Source organism: Ambystoma mexicanum, chromosome 2q (assembly GCF_040938575.1).
Source record: "Ambystoma mexicanum isolate Mex_15411 chromosome 2q, UKY_AmexF1_1, whole genome shotgun sequence".
In the NCBI taxonomy this organism is placed as follows: Eukaryota; Metazoa; Chordata; class Amphibia; order Caudata; family Ambystomatidae; genus Ambystoma; species Ambystoma mexicanum.
In genome coordinates this window covers 135610880-135630922 of record NC_090924.1, presented here as the reverse complement: position 1 = coordinate 135630922, position 20043 = coordinate 135610880, and positions in this window count along the sequence as shown.

The window sequence follows — 20043 nt, the reverse complement described above, 5'->3', positions numbered from 1 at the left end:
ACAGTTCAGCATCTTCTTCTCCATCCGGTACTGATCGATCGGTTCTCCTCGCCGGTCCTGATGGGAATATTGGGCGGTCCACTGGGCCCATTGGATCTTCGTTCCTGGTCTCCGGATCGCCCTCCTTGGCCCGTCTCCAGGTTTTCTTTCTCCTAGGACGACAAAGGAAGAGCGGCAATACCTACTCATAGACGTTTTTCCACCACTGTTGAGATAGTGGGGCAGCATATGCATTTCATCATAACGAAACATTACATTCTTATTTTGAAAAAAAAACAGTATAACTAAGAGACAGTTTCATGCAAATCACAATATTTTAGAGACTAGATGTGGTATGTTTTATGATTGGAACAGAATTAGTCTGAGACAGTACCCGCTAGGATTCCAGAGGATTCCTCCAGTTGTTGCAGAGCGTGCCTGGGATGGCAACATTTCAACTGGTTTATGTGGACCCACTTGTCTTCCCCCTCTGCCAAAGGACCTTTGGGGATGTGGATTTTGTAGGCCACAGGGGAGATCTTGTCTATGATCTCGAATGGTCCCTTCCATGTAGGCAAAAATTTGCGCTGCTTGGCCTGGTTCCTTTGGAAGTTGTATAGATAGACCCGGTCCCCCACCTGATATTCCTTCCTGGAAGTTTTCAGGTCATAATGGGTCTTCATGCTATCAGCTGATCTTTCTAGATTCCGCTGAGCATACGCAAAAGCATGTTGGAGGTGTTTCCTTAAATTCTCTACATACTCATGAGTTGTGGAGGCATTTATCAGTGTCTGCTCTTGGGTCCTATAGAGCAAATGCTGAGGAAGCACCATCTTGCGCCCAGTCATCAACTCAAATGGTGACATTTTGGTTGCAGATGAAGGGGTAGATCTGATAGCCATTAGGACCAGAGGTAATCGAATATCCCAACTTGGCCCAGAATCTGCCACAAACTTCTTTAATATGCTCACAATTGTCCGGTTATATCTCTCTACTGCCCCAGAAGAAGCTGGTCTATAAGCAATATGCAGCTTTCTCTTGACCCCCAGTATCTCCCACATCTTTGTCATTACTTCACTGGTGAAGTGGCTACCTCTGTCTGACTCAATCCTTTGAGGTAGACCAAAACGGGAAAATATGTGGTTAATCATCAAGGCAGCTGCCGTTTCTGCCTTGCAGTTTGGGGCTGGGAGACATTCCACCCACTTGGTAAACAAGCATGTCACAGTCAACATGTACTTATTCCCCCTAGCCGAGCGAATCACAGGGCCTACAAAGTCGATTTGTAAATCTGACCATGGCAGTGTCATTCCCCTCTTTTGTAAAGGCGCCCGGTGCGTAAGGGATGATGGCTGAAATTGTGCACACACAAGACACCCCTTCAAGTATTGGTCGAGGTCCTGCCCCATGTGTGGCCAGTATGCAACCTCTCTTAAGATTTCCAATGTTGTGTGAAACCCCCTATGACCGGCGGTGGCCGCATCATGGGCGTGACTTAACATCAGGCTTCGGAATGAGGTAGGAACCACCCACTGATCGTGGCCAGCTTTGGATTTCCTTACCAACAAACCGTCTTGGATTCGGAACATTTTTGGACATTTCATCAACACTCTTAGGTCCTCTTTCCCAATGTAATCGGTATCCGTCAGGGGAAAGTTCTCAGGGTCCTCAAGGTGCTGGTAAAATTTACCAATAATTGGATCCCCCTTCTGAGCAGTAATCAAATCAGCATCAGGGGTCTCCTTACTCCATTGTGCAATTGAAAGGTCGTTGTGAGCATTTGTCTGGGACCTAGTGATGGCAGTGACCTGGATTTCCCCCAACAGGGACTCAATCTCAATTAGATCCCCTTGGATGGCCCCGGTTTTGGCCAGCTGATCAGCTAAGTCATTTCCAGTTTTGTCTGGTCCCTCTACTTTGGAATGACCCTTGATCTTTTTCCAATAGATGGTCATTCCTTTCGAGGTGACCAGATCATCAATGTTTTGGATCAACTTCCCATGTTTCAAGGGTTTGTTGTTAGCACATAACATGCCTCTGGTTTTCCAATTAACCAGGTGCTCCACGAACCCGTTCCGTACATAATCCGAATCTGTGATTATGACCAGTTCGTGGAGTTGATGCTGGACAGCAGTGAGGATGGCCTGATGCACAGCCATCAATTCTGCCACCTGACTACTTCGGGGACCAATTTTGTATCCAGCGGAGGGTTCTGGGGACTCATTCACCCATGCATTCCCTACGCCAGCCACCAGTTCTTTCTCCCCGTCGTTGTCAACATGGTAAGAGCATCCATCCACATAGACAGTGGGCATTCCCTCACACTTGTCTTCTTCAAAGACTTTGTGTGGGGAATTAAGGTATGCCTCCATGTTGTCCTTTATTTTTAGACTTTCGTCCTCGAGACAGTTTTCTCTGGCACAATCATGCAAGTCTGCCAGACCTTGCGCGAGGGGACTCTTCTTGTTTTGGCCATATCTGACCTCCACAGGAAAGCCTTGCATTGACAGAATCCAGGAAGTAATTCGGGAATTACTCACATTTCCGGCCCGGATTCTGTCACTTTGGAGATATTGCAGAGGCTGGTGTGGAGTCTCCACTATGATGTGTTCCCCCTGGATAAACGGGCGGTAATTCTTCAATGCCCACACCGTTGCCAGGAGTGCCTTCTCACAATCGTTGAATTTTTCCTCCACAGAGGATAAAGTTTTGCTCGCATAGGAGATTACTTTATTGACCTTGTCATGCTTTTGGTATAATACGGCCGTCAAGCACGTATTAGAGAACCCTGTCTCCAGGAAGAACTCCTTGTTTCTGACAGGGTAAGCTAGGCAAGGCGCTTGTGAGAGGCTTCTTTTGAGTTGTCTTACTGCCTCGGATTGTTCTGGACCCCATTCCCACTTGACCCCCCCCCTTTAGGAGATGAATCAGGGGTCTGGTGATCTCTGCGTAGCCCTCAATGAACTTTCTGCTGTAATTAGTCAGTCCAAGGAGGCTCCTTAGTTCCCGCAGAGTTGTGGGGTCTTTCAGTTTCTGAAGTGCTTCCACTTTCTTTTCCTGGGGACAGAGACCCTGAGGAGTAATCTCATGCCCCAAGAAATTAACACGGGTTCTACACCACTGTGCTTTCTGAAAGGAAAGTTTTGCTCCGGCGGCCCTCAACTGCGTCAGAACATAACGGATCTCCGCTATGTGTTCCTCCACAGATGAACTTTTGATGAGGACATCATCTACATAAGCCAGGTTACCCCTCGCACCCAGGTCGGGCATGGCCTTATGTAGGAAAATGTTGAATTCATTGCCGGAGTTGAGGTATCCAAAGGGAGTCCGGGTCCATGTATACTGCTGGCCCCCAAAGGTAAAAGCCAGTTTGTATTGGTCCTCCCTGCTGACAGGCACGGTCCAGTATCCACTGGTCAGGTCTATTGCAGTGAATACCTGTGACCCCTGAATCTGGGCCAGCCCTTGGTCAATGTAGGGAAGAGGCCATCGGGTAGTATGGACCCGTTTGTTGAGCTCCCTGAGGTCGGCGCAGAGTCTCCACTGGCCGTTCGGCTTCAATATTCCCAGCACCGGATTATTGAAGGTGCTGTGGACTGGACGGATTATTCCCCTGGACTCAAGGTTCTTAATTATTTCAGTAAGGGACTCCATTGATGCGAGAGGCAAGCGATATTGCTTCACAAACACAGGAGTCATGCCAGGGTCCGTGGGGATTGTTGTTGTGTGGATGTCAGTGCGACCACAGTCATATGAGTCTACCGCAAAGAGATCTTGGAAATCCAAGAAAACTTGTTTCAACTTTTGCTTTTGTTCCAGAGTCACACAGGCATCAGCTAGGTTGACTCTCTCTTCCACCATCTGCCTGAAGCCTGGAAAGACTTCTGGTTTGGCTATCTCCGCGGCCTCCTCCAGCTGGGTGGAGAAGTCCCTGGTCAGAGTGCTGATTTGGACCGGAGGCTTCAGGTGGGCAAGGCAGCCTTCATGAACCTGGAAAATCACCTCATCCCTCCTGAATTCACAAGTCACATCTTCCTTACCATAAGGGCAGGAAGTGTACACCAGGAAGTTCCCCCCATGCCGGGTAAAAATCCTGTCTGGTGTTGTATTGTCCTCACTGTCACTGTCAAAACAGTCCTTGGGGATTGGTCCTAACAGTTCATTTCTAAGATCAATGGAGAAATGTCGGTCATCAACCGCCATTCCAATAATGGTGCCTGCGGCTAGAGTAATACTCTTTAAGTCGCTGTTATCCACCTCTATTGGAATGGTGTCATGTTCTATGTTGACTAATGGTGTTGGGTTTACCCCCAACCCTTGCTGTTGGAGAGAAGCATTTAGATGTATGTAAGCATCAGGGTTTTTCAACTCTTGTCCCCTTTTAACTTTCACTTCCAGGGAGAATTGTCGGGTCCTTTCTGGGATGGTGACTTCCTCTTTAACCTGAATTTCAACTGCATAAGGTAGCAATTGAGCTGACCTAATTGCTTTTTCTGGATCATCAAAGCCCATGGGATTATCCGCTAATCGGGACCAAGCTTTGAAGTTTATTAGGTCCAAACTAATGGCAAAGCGATTGAGAATGTCACTGCCTAAGTAAAAGGCGGCAGGGACGTCTCGCACGACCCAACAATTGTGGACTATGCTCTTGTTGCCAATGGAGATTTTGAGCATACACCTGCTTGGCAGGAGATGTTTGGAATTAGGTGCTTCCAGGTCCATTTCCCATTTGTCTATCAGTTTGAAGGTGGGAATGGCTGGATCTTTTGGGAGTTGGCGAAACATGGCTTCGCTGATGAAGCTCTTACCGTTGTTCACACACACTCGAGCGAGAACAGAGTCCTTCCCATTATTTAACTGAACAGGGATGAACAACTGCTCTCCAATTTGCTGAATATCAGCCAGGCTCTGAGCTGATTTCACATCTTTCTGGACTAGAGGAGTGGGAGTTTCAGATTGTGGATTGGTATAGAATTTCAGAGTGTTTCCTTCCAGCGTGGAATACCACCTTAAACTGGAAGGAAGGTTGATTTTCAGAAATAGAGAGGACCCCCCATCACTAGTCTGTTGTCCTACTGCTATTACTGTCACGTCTGGAATCTGGTTGTTCTGGAAGTGAAATTCTACTTGGTCAGATTTTTGTTCAACCATGTGGCATGTGCCGTTTAAACTAACATGGTTGACACTCTGTTTTAATTTTATTGGTCGGCTAGTCTGGGTCCAGAGGACCTTGTTTACACAATCTATTAGGGGTGACAACCTTCTCAGGAGGTCATTCCCTAGTAAACAAGGGGTGCCCTCCGGGGTCACAACTATGACCGGGTGTTTCAACTTATGTCGCCCAATTTTAATGTCCAAGTCTGCAGTCCCCTCAACGGGAATTTCCTTCCCGTCAAAGTTCTGTAGTTGTCCCGGAAGAGAGGTGAGAGGAATTTGGTAATTCTCTCCCCTTCCTGCATTCAGTTCGTCAAAGGCCCTTCTGGACAGAAGGGTAGCTTGAGATCCAGTGTCCACCAGTGCCGAGATTGTACCCTGCCCCTGTACTTGTACCGGGGCATAATATCTTCCCTCCTTCTCCTCAAGGGGGCACAGGTAATGTACATTTTTGGACAACTGGTGGGTTAATTTTCTGGTTTTGGACATCGCTAGCGAAGAGATTTGGGCAGAATTCTGTGGAGAGCCTTGGGAATCTGAAAGAAAAATTTGGCAACTGGAGATCAGAGTCATTGTGGGTTCCCCTGGCTCCGGTTCTGGGCCGCCCCCCCCTTTTTGGAGGCAGTCACCAGGATGGGTTTGAACCAGGGGATTTTCTTGCTGTTGGTTCTGGGATGAGATGGTGGGCGGCGGTAGCTCAGTCTCCACATCTCCCCAGTCTGGATTTGCATTCCTAGGGACCCATTTTTCTTTGGGAGGAGTTCCCCCCTCTCTGAAGGAGAAGATCCTTTTCTCAGGATCCTCTGAGGATCCCTCTCCCTCAAATTGGAAGATCTGTACCTCCTCCTCAAACTGAGTCTGTTTGGGTCTTTTGTTTCTCCTACCCCCCCTCTGCTCCTTAGGAGGCAGACTTTCAGGGGCAAGAGATTTTGTTTCCGGTTCCTGGGTTTCCAGGGGCTGTTTACAAGTGAGGAAGGAAGCTTCCTCCAAGGCTTTACACCCCCCTTCCCTTTGTGCCTCCTCCCTGGGAACCGGTGAGTTATCGGGGTGCTGCCCCCGTCATTGTTCTGGAGCACCAGGTCCAGAGTTGGGTGCGTTCTGCGCCGGCATGCTGATCTGAGGGTTCTGCTGCGCCCTCAGTATATGACCCATATCCCGCGCCATGTTTTGAACCTGGCGCTCTAACTGGGAAACCCGCTCAGGCTGATACGGGGCCCTGTTTTCGCCCCTGGGCTGATCCCGGGAAGGGTAGCTATCCCTCCTCTGGTAATACCCCGGTAATACCCCTTGGCCTCCCCTCTCCCGGATTCAGTGGTCTGGGCTCAGGGAATTGGGGAAAGAAGGATGGATGGTTTTGGGGCTGAAAGTTGGGTGGATACCTGGGGAAAAAGTTCTGCCCAGGATTTGGAGAGTTTCTGCCCTCCGGTGGGAAGTTAGGAGGGAAGTTCCCTGGGTTAGGTGCTTGGCTGGATCCCCCCCCTTGGGCTGGAGGAGTCCACACATAACCCAGGATGGGTCTGTTTCCCTTGTAACGGGGACTTACATAATCAGGAGAGCGAGGGACCCCATTTGTGGGGCTGCCTCCCTGGCTCCCTGTCTGTGACTGGCCCGAGGACCTTCTGGGCCTAGCATTATTAGGTGCAGGTAGGTTTTTAGGCCCCCCCATCTCCAAATCTAAAACGGGGGTGACCTTTACCTCTGCCACCTTGGCAGCAGCAGGGGTGGTGTTGGCTTTGGGGTTTTTCTGGGCATTACTTTTGCTATCTACCGGTTTCTGCACCTCATAGATCCGGGTAGCCTGTTCAATGACCCAGTCTAAAGATCTTTTCTCGTGAAAATCCCTCACGAGCTGGGTCATGATATATTTGGGCAAGGCATGGAAAAACGTATTAATAAATTCCCTGCTATCTGTGCGCACCCTTCTTGTGGTCTGTGCAAAAGCACGCTTTAACTCCTGCACAAATTCTTGTGGGGCCTGATCCTCCCCACATTGCAAATTGTAGGCTGCCTTGCGAGCCTCTTGAGGATTTCTGTGAACAGAAAAATGTTTCAGGATGGCCACCTTATATGTGGACCATCTTAAATGATTTTGGTCCTCCAGCCCCGCAAAGAAACTGGAGTATTCCGGGGAGAATGTCCACTTTACATATTGAATACAGCTTTGGCTGTCCTTCAAATGGAAAGTCTCCATCATTTGTTCAAACAACTCTAAGTGCTCCCAAACAGAATACTTAGCGTTCTTATGGTAAGGCGTGATGACGCTCCTGATCGCCTTAATCTGCTTTAAGGGGTCCTTAAGCAAGGCCCTTTTTGCCTTATTGGCCTTTTTGGTTCGGGTAACCCTTGTCCATTCATCCTCGGACTCAGAGGCACTGCTCCCAGAGGTTCCCGTCTGATCTTCCAGGTTTTCCCGGATTCTGCGAGCCTGGGAATGGCTGGCAGAATGTGGGGACCTGGTCTCCGGTGTCCTGCGCAGTTCAGAGGAGTCTTCAGATTCCTCCTTGCTGCCAGGATTTGATGGGTACCCCCCCACTGACCTAACTGGGCAGGGGTTTTCAGGATGCCCTTAAGGGGCCTACTCTCCTGGGGTTCCCCACTGAACTGTACTGTACTTGGGTGCCCATACCCGGATGCCCACCCCTCCATTCCTGGGTGGTACTGGCCTATGAGCCCCATACTCTTAGCTGGATAGTAATCTGCCATCCCTGTGGCCCTGTGCTCACGTGCGCCAGGGGACATGGGGGTGGCAGAGTCCAGGGACTGAGAGGTATGAGGGCCTCTGGTACTAGGGCTCCTGAGGTTATGCTCCAGAGTTTCCATTTCCCAGCGAACCTCATCTCTATCCGCCCCTGCTCCCTGTTGCAATGCAAGAGCCTGCATTTGTGCCTTCAGTTCCTCAGTTAAGGCCTTACTGGACTCTATCAGTCTCTCCTGCATCGCTACCTGTTGCTGGAGCCTCTCATTGTGCTGGCAGAGAGCCTCATTTTCCCTCTGTGCTTCCTGGTTGGTCCTGGAGAACTGGGCCAGTCTTTGCTGCAGGAGGTTTACCTCCTGGGCAATGTCCCTATTGGCCTGCTCCTTTCTTGCTAGAGCATCTTCCACCCTTCTGGTGTGCTCTACCAAGTTCTGGTTTTCTTTTTAGAGATCACCCAGCCCCTGGAGGGCCAGGTGATTTTCTTCAATTTCCTTTTTTAAGTGGCAGACTTCCTGGCCTATGGCGTCTCTTTCCTGACTAAGAGCCTGCATTTGTGCCGCCAGGTCGTCCCTTTGCCGTTGAAGGGCACCAGCTTTTTGGCGCTCCTCATCAAACTCTGCCTGGGTATCCAGGTCTTTCAGAATCAGTTTATTGCTCTCCTCTTTCTCTCTGTCTAGTTGGATTTGCAGGGTGGCTACCTGCTCTGTGCATGCCCTGTTGAAATTGATCTGTTGCTCCAGCTTTTTCTGGTTCTGCAGTAAGGAGTCCAAACTGTCTTGGTGCTCCTTCTGCAGGGCCAGAAATCGGGTATCCTGGTCTGTCTTTTCCTGTTGTAGGATGCCCATATCCTCTTTTATTTTAATGATATATTGCCTACTATCATTTTCTGCCTCCTGGCTCCTCTGCAGCCTCTGTCAGAAGAGTCCAGATCAGATTGGGCCTTCTGTAATGCCATCTGTTGCCTATTTGCCAGATTTTGGCTTTCAGCACATCTATCCTGCATGTCTCCCATATATAGGTACAGGTGTGCTGCTATCCTGGCAATCTTATTGTGTTCCTCTTTGGCTTTAGGAGCCATATATAGTTCACTCAGGGCCACATGTAAGGGACCCTGATCTCTATATATATCTGACCCTGTTTCAGTGACCTGTTGTGTGATGGCCTGCAACCACACATCCTGGCCCTGTTCGGTCCATTCACCTCTCACAAATAGCTTATGCAAGAGGTGCTCTCTGGCTATTTTCATGTCTACTAAGGTCGTCATTCTAGAGATTGGTCTCTGTCCTGACTTACAGAAGTTTGTATTTTATTTTTGCAGAACAGAACTTTTCTTGGAGTGTCCCTTTTGAGGAATGCTTCACAGCGTAATGCAGCGTGGTGATCCGACCGGATGTATGTATCCCGTCAGTTCGCACACTGTATTAAGCTGCACAAATGGTAAATCTAACCCAACATCCCGGACGAGCCCCCAATTTGTAAGAGGATTCAATTCAGCACTACAGCTAAGTTAACGCCTAGTCTAGAATACTGAATGAAAACCCTTATTGATATATCTTTATGTCCAGTTCGTGCGTTCTGGATGACTACCCCTATATAACACCCCTCTCTTGGAATCCCCCTGACCCCACTGAGCCAAGAAGTAGTTCTGTTTTGCAAGTTTAAAAGGTTTATTTGATAATTTAAAATATATATATATCACACTTTATAATAAATTAATAATTGAATAGCACACTTAATCTGATATGATAAAGATCAACAACGGAGAATCTGGCACTAGCACACTTCTTATAATCACTAATGAGTTGACTCACACTTTATAATAAATTAATAATTGAATAGCACACTTAATCTGATATGATAAAGATCAACAACGGAGAATCTGGCACTAGCACACTTCTTATAATCACTAATGAGTTGACATGAAATGGATAAGGTAGCACACTGGTAAATAGGAACAAAAGTATAATGTGGTAGAGGATGCTTTATGTAAGCTCAGGTGGATGCAATATTCAATGAATGCAGTACAGAAAATACTCAATATGATTTCAACCAAACAATGTAATCACTTTTCTCTGGCAATCCCCTCCCCCCCTTGATGCAAGGCAAGGAAATGGAAGGAAAACACACAGTTCTCAGAAATGCAATCAATGTAAATCAGTTCACCCCAGCAAGCTTACCCTACAGAAAACAGATAGGAGTTTTGAAAACACAGGCAAAATGCTTTGATATGTGCTAGCAATGGATGAGAAATATGCTGGAAATGCTTTTAATTCCCTTTCAGAGGTTCAGGGTGAGTGGTATCTAGTTAATATTAGTCCAGGCTCACACTAGCAATGATGCAGGGATAGTTAGCAGGTTAAACGAATTTCTGGCAAATGGAAGGCAATCAGCAGCTGATTTTACATGTGGAGAAATTTGCAAATCGCGGCAAAATTCGCGGATGCGCCGAGCGCTATTACAGAGGAACCACAAGGACTATCTCTATCGTTTGGGGTCCTAGGAAAGCCTAGGATCTCAGCTTCAAAATGAAAGTTACTGCAAGTCTCTAGCACAAACGGTTGCGGAGATATGAGCGATTTTGTGAAGGTCGTTTTTCAGATTTGAAATTTTAAAAGCTCAAAAAGACAAGTGCAGCTTGCAACTAGAAAATGACAAGTGACAGCTTTACAAATGACAGGTGACAGTTAGGAGACAGTTCTACTTAGATTAAACTAGATTGAATTATATTATTTAACTAGGAGATTGGTTCTGCACAGTTTTCTAGGTACTCACACTATATTCTTGAGTGAAATGGGCCTCATCACGGATCTGGTCAGGGTTTTAAACTCGCCTCTGGTCTCTGCACTTCACAGTGATCTGGGTCAGCTCTCTCTGGTTCTCTGGTCTGGGTCTCTAGTTCTGGATAGATTGAAGTCTCTAGTTTGGCTCTCTGGAGGTTTGATGGAGGTAAAGTAGGGATTTTTCCGGCAGAGCTTCCAGCGGCAGATGGATTTGAAAGTCCCTATCTGTCCTGTCTGTCTGCTTTTATGTGTTTAGAATGTGGGTGTGTTCTAGCATCACTGACCCTACCTCTCTCTCAGCTTCTAATTGGTCAAACTTCCATTTATCATTTGATTGGCGAAGCTAAGTTGTGTCAGAGTGATGTCATTTTATGGCTTGCAGATAGGACACTCCCCTGTCAGATTGCACATATTCTATATTTGATAATAAAAGACATATTTCACAGTTACACAGTTGCTTCAAATTACATATACATGGTGTGGCTGAATTTAGCCATGTCTCTGTCCAAATCTGCTGTTTCTAAGAGCTTGCATTCAGAAATGGCACATAATTGACTTTTTAACTGATTTTTCACTTTCTGACATTGACCCAACTTTACATACATGTGTGCAGGGAGTATGGACATTAACTGATGAAGTTTCAGATTTTTAACATGCATACATTTAGAGTAATATCCACTTTTCCGCTAAAACCCCCCTGAACACGCCACCGGGTCGAAAAACCTCTTAAAATGTGGGCAGAAAAATCACAAGAATTATGGTATCATTTATAAAATTTTCACATGTCCGCTCTATGAATGATCCATCTTTTTAAAGTTATGTTCTGGCTCCAAAGGGGTGTGGTTTCCTCTCAGCACAAGGTTGAATTTCTGGTTTTTCCAGTTCTGCCAAGCCAGCTTGCTCTCACAGGCAGTGCTCCTCCCAGCTTCTGCCAAGAGGAAGCTACATTTTACGACCGCTGTAATAAAACCTTTGCATGAGTCAAGACAGGCTTTGTTCAGAGCTCCTGTAGAGCACAGGTAATTCAATTATCAGATAGATGGCATATCCTTAGTGTGAGCAGCAAAAAGGCAGATGGGCCTGGGAACACAGTTGTGACTCAAGTTTCACTCCTGATGGGGGTAGTTGCCAGGCAAATTGGAATCTCTTTAAGCTGTCATTTCTGTTCCCCAGTTTCTGCATTCAAATAAAACTAAACATTTTCACATATGCAGCTAGAAGGCTGATTCTAAGTTTAAAACTATGACATTTAAACAATTGCAACCTATGTGACACTCAAAAGTAGGTCACTCAGTCAATTTAGACATTTAGATTTTTTTTAGTGTCTTTCAGTCCAAATTTACTTAAACTGCTGAAATCCACAGCGCAGCCAGTCTTGTTATAAACCTTCAAGTCACTTCAGAATATAACTTTACATTGGATCCACCTCTCAGTAAGTCTTTCTTTGGCCTGCTTTGGGTTCATTCAGTTTTACACAAAAAAGTAAAATCTGGTGTGGTTTTAAAATGCCGGCTTTTGGATAGTGGTGAGTACTGGTACTGCACCCATTTTTGGGATTTAACAAATGAATTCCCCACAATTCTAAGTTGCATTTGGCAATCAGCATTGCCATTCCCAATGGTTTCAGACTACTGTGTGGGTAGTCCAATGGTGGTTTTAGGCAGTGTCCTTCTGTGCCCATAACATCGGCAAAAATGGGTGACAGCCTATTCTTCATGCATTTCCCTGTGCATTTTCTGGGAAGCTCTGGCCATCATGATGTTTTCCATGTCAGTACTGCACAGTTTTGAGGTATGGCTCGGATGCATGGGTAAATACATCCCACAGTGTCTCTAATTTAGATGCCTTGGTCAAAGGATACCTAAAGTGCATCTATGAAGCAAATACTTCGCATTAGTATCTGTCGAAAGCCCAACATGTTTCGTTCCTATAGTCCTATAGATTATTGGGAGGAACTTCTTCACGGGAAAAATAATTTTTTGTGTGTGGGGGTTGGGGCAAGAAGCACTCCCAGCCCACGTTCAAATATTAGCTGTCTGACTGTCGTAAAACTGAGAAGTCTTTTTCAATTATTCTTGACGAGCAATTCTGAGAGATAGTGTCCGTGTAGTCTTGTTAGTAGTACAAGAAAAACTATCCCGGCCACACCATCTATTAGTGTTAGTAAGCTGCCCTTGAGTACTGTCTGGAATCACAGTATTGCAGTCTCCAATAGGATCCTTAAAGTAACACTCGTGTGTTCGAAAAGTCATTGAAGGATTGGAGTGCCTTTTTAAATCTCGTTGATGCAGGGATACAGGGTTTAGTGCCAAATTCTGCAATGGATGGTCCATAGGCGCTTCATTGTGGTGTGGCTGAAGCTCACAGTTCCGATGGGAAAGAAAAGCTGCTGTTGTGTCTTCCACGAGACACAGAGGGTAATTCATAGAATTACGCAGAAAAGTGTCGCAAGCGGCTGGCGCAGAGTGTCCGCGTGCGATTGACTGCGCCAGGCACGTGCGATAAAACCGATTTCCGCGCACAGCGTATTCATGGATTTCATGCTCCCAAACCAGCCGTGGCGCAGAGTATCGCAGCGACCCTGCAGCAGCGCCAGTAACGCCCCCAAGAACGCCCTCGCGCAAGGAAAAGCCAGCAAAATCGCTAAATCATCGCAAAGGGCTGCGCTAACTCTGGACCAGTTTACAGGGCAGCCAAACAAGGAACGCAAAGCGGGTAACGTGCATATCAGGGGTACACGTGAAGTCATACACGCGATTAGCCAGGGTACGTGTATTACAGGGGTACGCGGGAAGTTTAACACGCGATTGGCCAGGGTACGTGTATTACAGGGGTACGCGGGAAGTTTAACACGCGATTAGCCAGGGTAAGTGTATTACAGGGGTACACGTGAAGTCATACACGCGATTAGCCAGGGTACGTGTATTACATGGGTACGCGGGAAGTTTAACACGCGATTGGCCAGGGTACGTGTATTACAGGGGTACGCGGGAAGTTTAACACGCGATTAGCCAGGGTAAGTGTATTACAGGGGTACGCGGGAAGTTCAACACGCAATTAGCCAGGGTACGTGTATTACAGGGGTACGCGGGAAGTTTAACACGCGATTGGCCAGGGTACGTGTATTACAGGGGTACGCGGGAAGTTTAACACGCGATTGGCCAGGGTACGTGTATTACAGGGGTACGCGGGAAGTTATACACGCGATTAGCCAGGGTACGTGTATTACAGGGGTACGCGGGAAGTTTAACACGCGATTAGCCAGGGTAAGTGTATTACAGGGGTACACGTGAAGTCATACACGCGATTAGCCAGGGTACGTGTATTACATGGGTACGCGGGAAGTTTAACACGCGATTGGCCAGGGTACGTGTATTACAGGGGTACGCGGGAAGTTTAACACGCGATTAGCCAGGGTAAGTGTATTACAGGGGTACGCGGGAAGTTCAACACGCAATTAGCCAGGGTACGTGTATTACAGGGGTACGCGGGAAGTTTAACACGCGATTAGCCAGGGTAAGTGTATTACAGGGGTACGCGGGAAGTTCAACACGCAATTAGCCAGGGTACGTGTATTACAGGGGTACGCGGGAAGTTTAACACGCGATTGGCCAGGGTACGTGTATTACAGGGGTACGCGGGAAGTTTAACACGCGATTGGCCAGGGTACGTGTATTACAGGGGTACGCGGGAAGTTATACACGCGATTAGCCAGGGTACGTGTATTACAGGGGTACGCGGGAAGTTTAACACGCGATTGGCCAGGGTACGTGTATTACAGGGGTACGCGGGAAGTTATACACGCGATTAGCCAGGGTACGTGTATTACAGGGGTACGCGGGAAGTTTAACACGCGATTAGGCTGGGTGGGTCCTCACAGGTGTTCCCTGTACACCCTCCACGGCCCCTGCAGGCAGCCTACAAAACAGGGGACTACCCTGCACACCTGCTCATGTCCCCCTGCACCCCCACCCCCCCAGCAGTGCAGGGGCAGCCTCCACCAGGCCCCCACTCATGTCTCCCACCACCCCCACCCTCCCGCCACCAGGGGCAGCCTCCACCAGGCCCCCACCCATGTCTCCCACCACCCCCCGCCACCAGGGGCACTCTCCACCAAGCCCCCACCCATGTCTCCCACCACCCCCACCAGTGCAGGGGCACCCTCCACCAGGCCCCCACCCATGTCTCCCAACACCCCCACCCACCAGCACTGTGGGGCACGTGGCCAGCAGGCAGTCAGGCAGCAGCAGATGGCAGGTGGGAGCGTGCTCAGGGCTCTGGGGGGCAGTAATTTCGCCTCCTGGCCAGGAGCGTGGTCTCTCGTGTGTGAACGCGTGGACAGCCTGATAGGTAGTGAAATCCCACACGTCAGCAAAGGCCCTTAGCGCGTAAACCCGTCAACAGCATATGCGCGCCTATAGTCACCTGCACGTGCAGGAAATTGTTGCGTGACACGTCCCAGTGTCAAAGCGTGTGATTGGTGAAAATGGATGTACACGTAGAAGTGACAAAGCGTGTGATTGGTGAAAATGGATCTACACGCAGGAGTGACAAAGCGTGTGATTGGTGAACGTACACGCCGCGTAAGTGACGCTGTACGTGTGGGCCTGTATATAAGGTACATGTAGAACACCATTTCCTTGTACGTGCTTTTCGTGGAGAGCGAGTGGGTGAAATCTGTACTTCTTGTCGTTTCACACGCGATTTACTTCACGGCGTTTCCAGTTCGTATTCCCTGTTACCTCTGACAGCTTTTTCTCTTTTTTCTCTTTTACTGGTTTACCTGGGCCTGTTCCCTCAAACAGTGTCCCCTTCTACTGTTGTCCTGTCTTCTCAGACAGCGTACACATCTTCTTTTGGCGGGGGTTTAGCCAGCCAAACGCGCTCATTCTTCACGCTCTTTTACCTGGCAGACGGTGAGTCACGCACGTATCCAACTTCTGTGCTTGCCCCGTGTGTTGCCTACCCCTTCAGAGGTCATTCTAGGCTGCGTGTGACACGCATACGTTCATTCTTGTGTTACTGGGTGCCACAGCGTAGTGCAGGTTTTTCTTTCTGCACACGTGGTCTAGGAGGGGTTGCGTGCACGTCATCTCCCTTTTTTGGGCCTCCTGTGCGTTGCGTGACCCGTCATCTTTCCCCAGGGGTTACAATCAGCCGTGCTAGAGCACTAGGGTACAATTACCATCTGGTACCCAACCCCTTTGACCCTCAATTGCCCAGGACAATTGTCTACAGCCACTCCCATACGCACATTAATATCAGTGCCATGGCTGGGAGGCGAGGATTCCGTAAGGGTGGCAAAGGTGGAAGAGCCACAAGTGGTGGCCGTGGTGGATCCGGTAGGGGACGTGGTCGTAACTTGCAGGGTGAGCCTGTCCCCCCATGTGTGGAGGACCAGTCAAGGGCACCCATCATCCCCCCCCCCTCCCCCACCTCCCCCCCTCCCGTTGAGGCTGAAGTGGCTGACACCATCCATGCTCAGCCCTTGTTGGACCAGCCCATTGTGGCACCAGACCTGGCTGACTCCATGGCTGACTTCCAGGTCAGCAGGGCTACGACACGTGCGCTGGTGCACGTTGATGCCATCATGCCACGTGGATCTGGGGCAGCAAGGTCATCTGCTGCACCAAGGAGGCAGGGCGGAGTGGCTGCAGGGGCAGCTGCGGCTCCATCCACCCCAGCCCTCACACACCCAGCCAGGACAGTGTCGGTCCTAGTCCATGCTGCTGACATTCCCCCTGACACCATCACACTCGAGCCAATGCCTGCACCAACTCCCATGCTGAGTGTGCAATCCCACACTCCTGATACAGAGTCCACCAGGGCTCCTGCCCCTAGTGTCCAGAGCGGCGCAGGACACTCAGGATCACCACCACCTTCCAAGCGGAAGAGGAAGAGTGCTCGTCCGGCACAGGCTGATGCCCCAGACACGGCTACACAGTCCGGCCCGTCCAGGAAGCCCAGCTTCACGGATGACGAACTGAATGCACTTGTCGAGTATGTGTCCGGACATGACAACGAGATGGTCATTGTTGCAGAATCCAAGACCACACCTGCACAACGCCAGGCACACTGGCAGACCATTGCGGACATCGTAAGTGCCCTTGGAATCGTGAGGCGCACAGCCAATGATTGCTATAAGCGCTGGAATGACCTAAAGCGCAGGGCAAAGAGTAAGCTGGCCTCAAGTCATGCCGCAACTCTAGTGACTGGAGGTGGGTCTCCAGTAGTAGACATGGAACTCACTCCACATGAGTCAGTCGCTGGGACCTACGTCACGGAGGAACAGATCCAAGGCGTGGGAGATCTGGCTGATTACGAGGCATTGTCCGGTGAGTGCACATGCATGTGTGTGTCATACATGTGCATGGTGTGTGTGTGAGGGCTTCTGTTTGGGTGGCAGGAGAGAGTGTGTGCGCCTCAGTCGTATGGGTCAGCCATGTGCTTCATGCAATACTTCCTGCGCAGCTGCATTTGGCCATAGCAGTATCCCTTCTGCCAACAGTAGACATCTAGCACAACTGCACGCCAGTTGCCCTTGAAGTGTCACCTTGACACAACAGATTTGCTTATTTTTCACTGTTCATTCAGTCAGTTTGTTTGCATTCCACCACTTTCACTAGGCATGTCGCTGTCCACTAGTCACATGTCTGACATGGGTATGGTAAAGGGGAGTGACTTTGTTACCTGGATATCATTTGTACACACATGTCCCTGTGCAATTTGACCATTACAGACTGGCAGCTCCAGGTGAAAAATCTGACCTGTTAGAATCAGAAAAGCTATCACATGCGGGAACTGGACTGAATGAATAGGTGCTGCCCTCCTCTCCATCTTCACTCAATAGCAATGGTACATGCCATCTGTGTGATGGCATGTGTGTTTCACCTGCCAATCACAGGCCAATGTGTGATGCCACTGCCAGGCAGCATGCAGAAAATTTGTTCATCTTCCATCTTGGTGTCATCAGTGTGTGCCGTTTGCCTGCACTTCATACGCAGTGTGGGTGCATGCATGGGAGGGTTTTAGTCATGTGGGACATGTCAATCAAGTACTGGTTCTCTTGCTTCTCAGCCCTCAATGTGTGCCATGGTGCTAATGCCTGTTTCCATTACTTTGTTTTCATGTCTTTGCAGGGGAAGACGCACCTGATACTGCTGGGGTTGTGGAGATGGTGCAGACCCAGGAGGTGTCCCAGGGCCGACCAACCACCAGTGAGGGACGTGGTGTGGTGGTGGGGGAGAACCCACAAGTGCTGCAGGTCGTGCTCTCAAGGGGTGTCTCTGGCTGCACCTCCCCCGAGCTGTACTCAGGTGTTGATTCGGATGAGACCTACGTGCCGTCGCTGGTGAGTGTTCCAGGGAGGGATTCTGTTCTGTCTCACCCACCTGCACCAGGGTCAGTACCCTCCATGGGGATGTCAGTGTTGGCAGCTACGCCTTCGGTGGTTACGGATGCAGGGTCACACTCCGCGACATCTGATCCTGTTCCTGGGCCAGCAGATCAGAGGGGGAATGCAGTCCTGCAGCCTCAGGCAGTGCCGGCACAGCAAGGCGCAGTTCGCCTTGCCCCAGACAGGTGTGGTGCCCGCCGACGTGGTGGCCGTACGCCACCTGGCAATACCGCATGGGAGCAATCCATTTACGGTATGGCTACCCAACAGGCTGCATCATCCGAGATGATGGCTCAGGCCATGGATAGGGTGGCCACTTCCATTGTCCCCCCAGAAAGGCTGATGGAGCGACTAGAGCAGGCAACTGACTCCATCTGCCAGTCACACAGGGAGGACATGTTGGGGTCCAACAGGGACAGGCGGGCGGCACTGGCGACTCTGCAGGAGGCCATCTCCATTGAGTCCCAGGGCCACAGGGAAGCCCTGAGGCAGGAGCTCCTACACCTCAGGACGACTCTTGTTGAGCTTGAGGCTTCAACACACCAAAGGACAGAACAGCAGCTGGAGCGTCTCACCCGTACGCTCTCAGCTGAGATGCAGGCAACGAGGGCGGAGGTCCGGGCATCCCGTGAGTTGTTGCATGGGGACCTCCGCACACTCATCCTCCAGAACCAGACCTACCACACCCGCATGTTTGCAGCCATGGAGGAGCAGACTAGGGCCTTGCGTGGGCTGCCTCCCATAGTGCAACCACCTCCGGATGCAGCTGCACAGGGTGATAATAGCGACAGCAGTGACACTCCCACAATAGGGTAGCCGTGTGGGCCATGAGCCCATGGAGGTGTTTTATTTTCCCAGGATCCACGCAGGTGGGTTCTGGTGTGCATCCTGTCCTCGGACCTCCTGGGTGGCCTCCCCAACCCCCCCGGGCCCATCAATGGCCATTTTTGATTGTTTCTTATTTTTATTTTGATTTTGATTTCTTTTATTCCCAATTTTTTTGGGAGGATCTGTTGGCTCCGATCTGTTGGCTCCGATCTGTTGGCTCCGATCTGTTGGCTCCGATCTGTTGGCTCCGATCTGTTGGCTCCGATCTGTTGGCTCCGATCTGTTGGCTCCGATCTGTTGGCTTCCGTGGTTCCTGTGGGCATACGCTGCATTGTGGCTGGGCACATGCAGGCTTGTAATGTATTTGGTTCAGATGCTTGGGTTTGAGTCACACACACCCCTCCTGCTTCCCGTTTCCATGGGCTTGCAAAGGGTGTGCCCAAGTGACAGTGAATTACACAGTGACGTTGGACTCCCATGAGCTGTGTGGCCAGTCTGTAGTCAATACTGTGTATACATTCCTAGTGCATATTGCTGTTGTGTTGTACACTGCATGTTGCATTGATGTGTAACTCTTCTTCTGTGTCTACCTCCCAATTTGCAGGTCCCTTCCTCAAGTCCACACAAGGACCTCTAGTCTGGCGATGGGGACCATGTTGGCAGCAGTGCACCTACAACTCTACATGGCGCCAACACTGCACAGTTGGTAGTGGTGGGAGTGCAGGCATTTCCAGGTGGTGAGAGTACTAATATGTTACATTTTTGATGTCATGTTAATGGTACTACGTGCTCAAGTATGTTGTTGGTCCGGCATTGCTGTGAGCATTTCAGGTGTTGCAGGTTTCTAATAGTGCCACTGTACATAGTGAGAGTGATGTCATGTTGTGGGGATTACTTTGTTTACCTGCAATTAGCATGACATGGCACGGTGTGTCGTGTGGCAGTGCTGGGGTTGGGTTGGCTGACATGGCACTGTCCTCTTGTTGCATTTTGCAAGTGGGTATTCATTTTAGCTGCTTCAATGTGTAACTTCACAAAACTGCATTGGTGGTGTCTGTGTGGGTAGGGATGCACACATTGTGACACTTCCAGGTGAACAATCTCAGGCTGACATGGAATTCCCGGTTCATTCTCCACACATTCAGGATCAGTGTCAGGTTGAGTCATCATTGATTGTCAGATGGAATGTGCCAGGGCAGTGTGCACTCCAC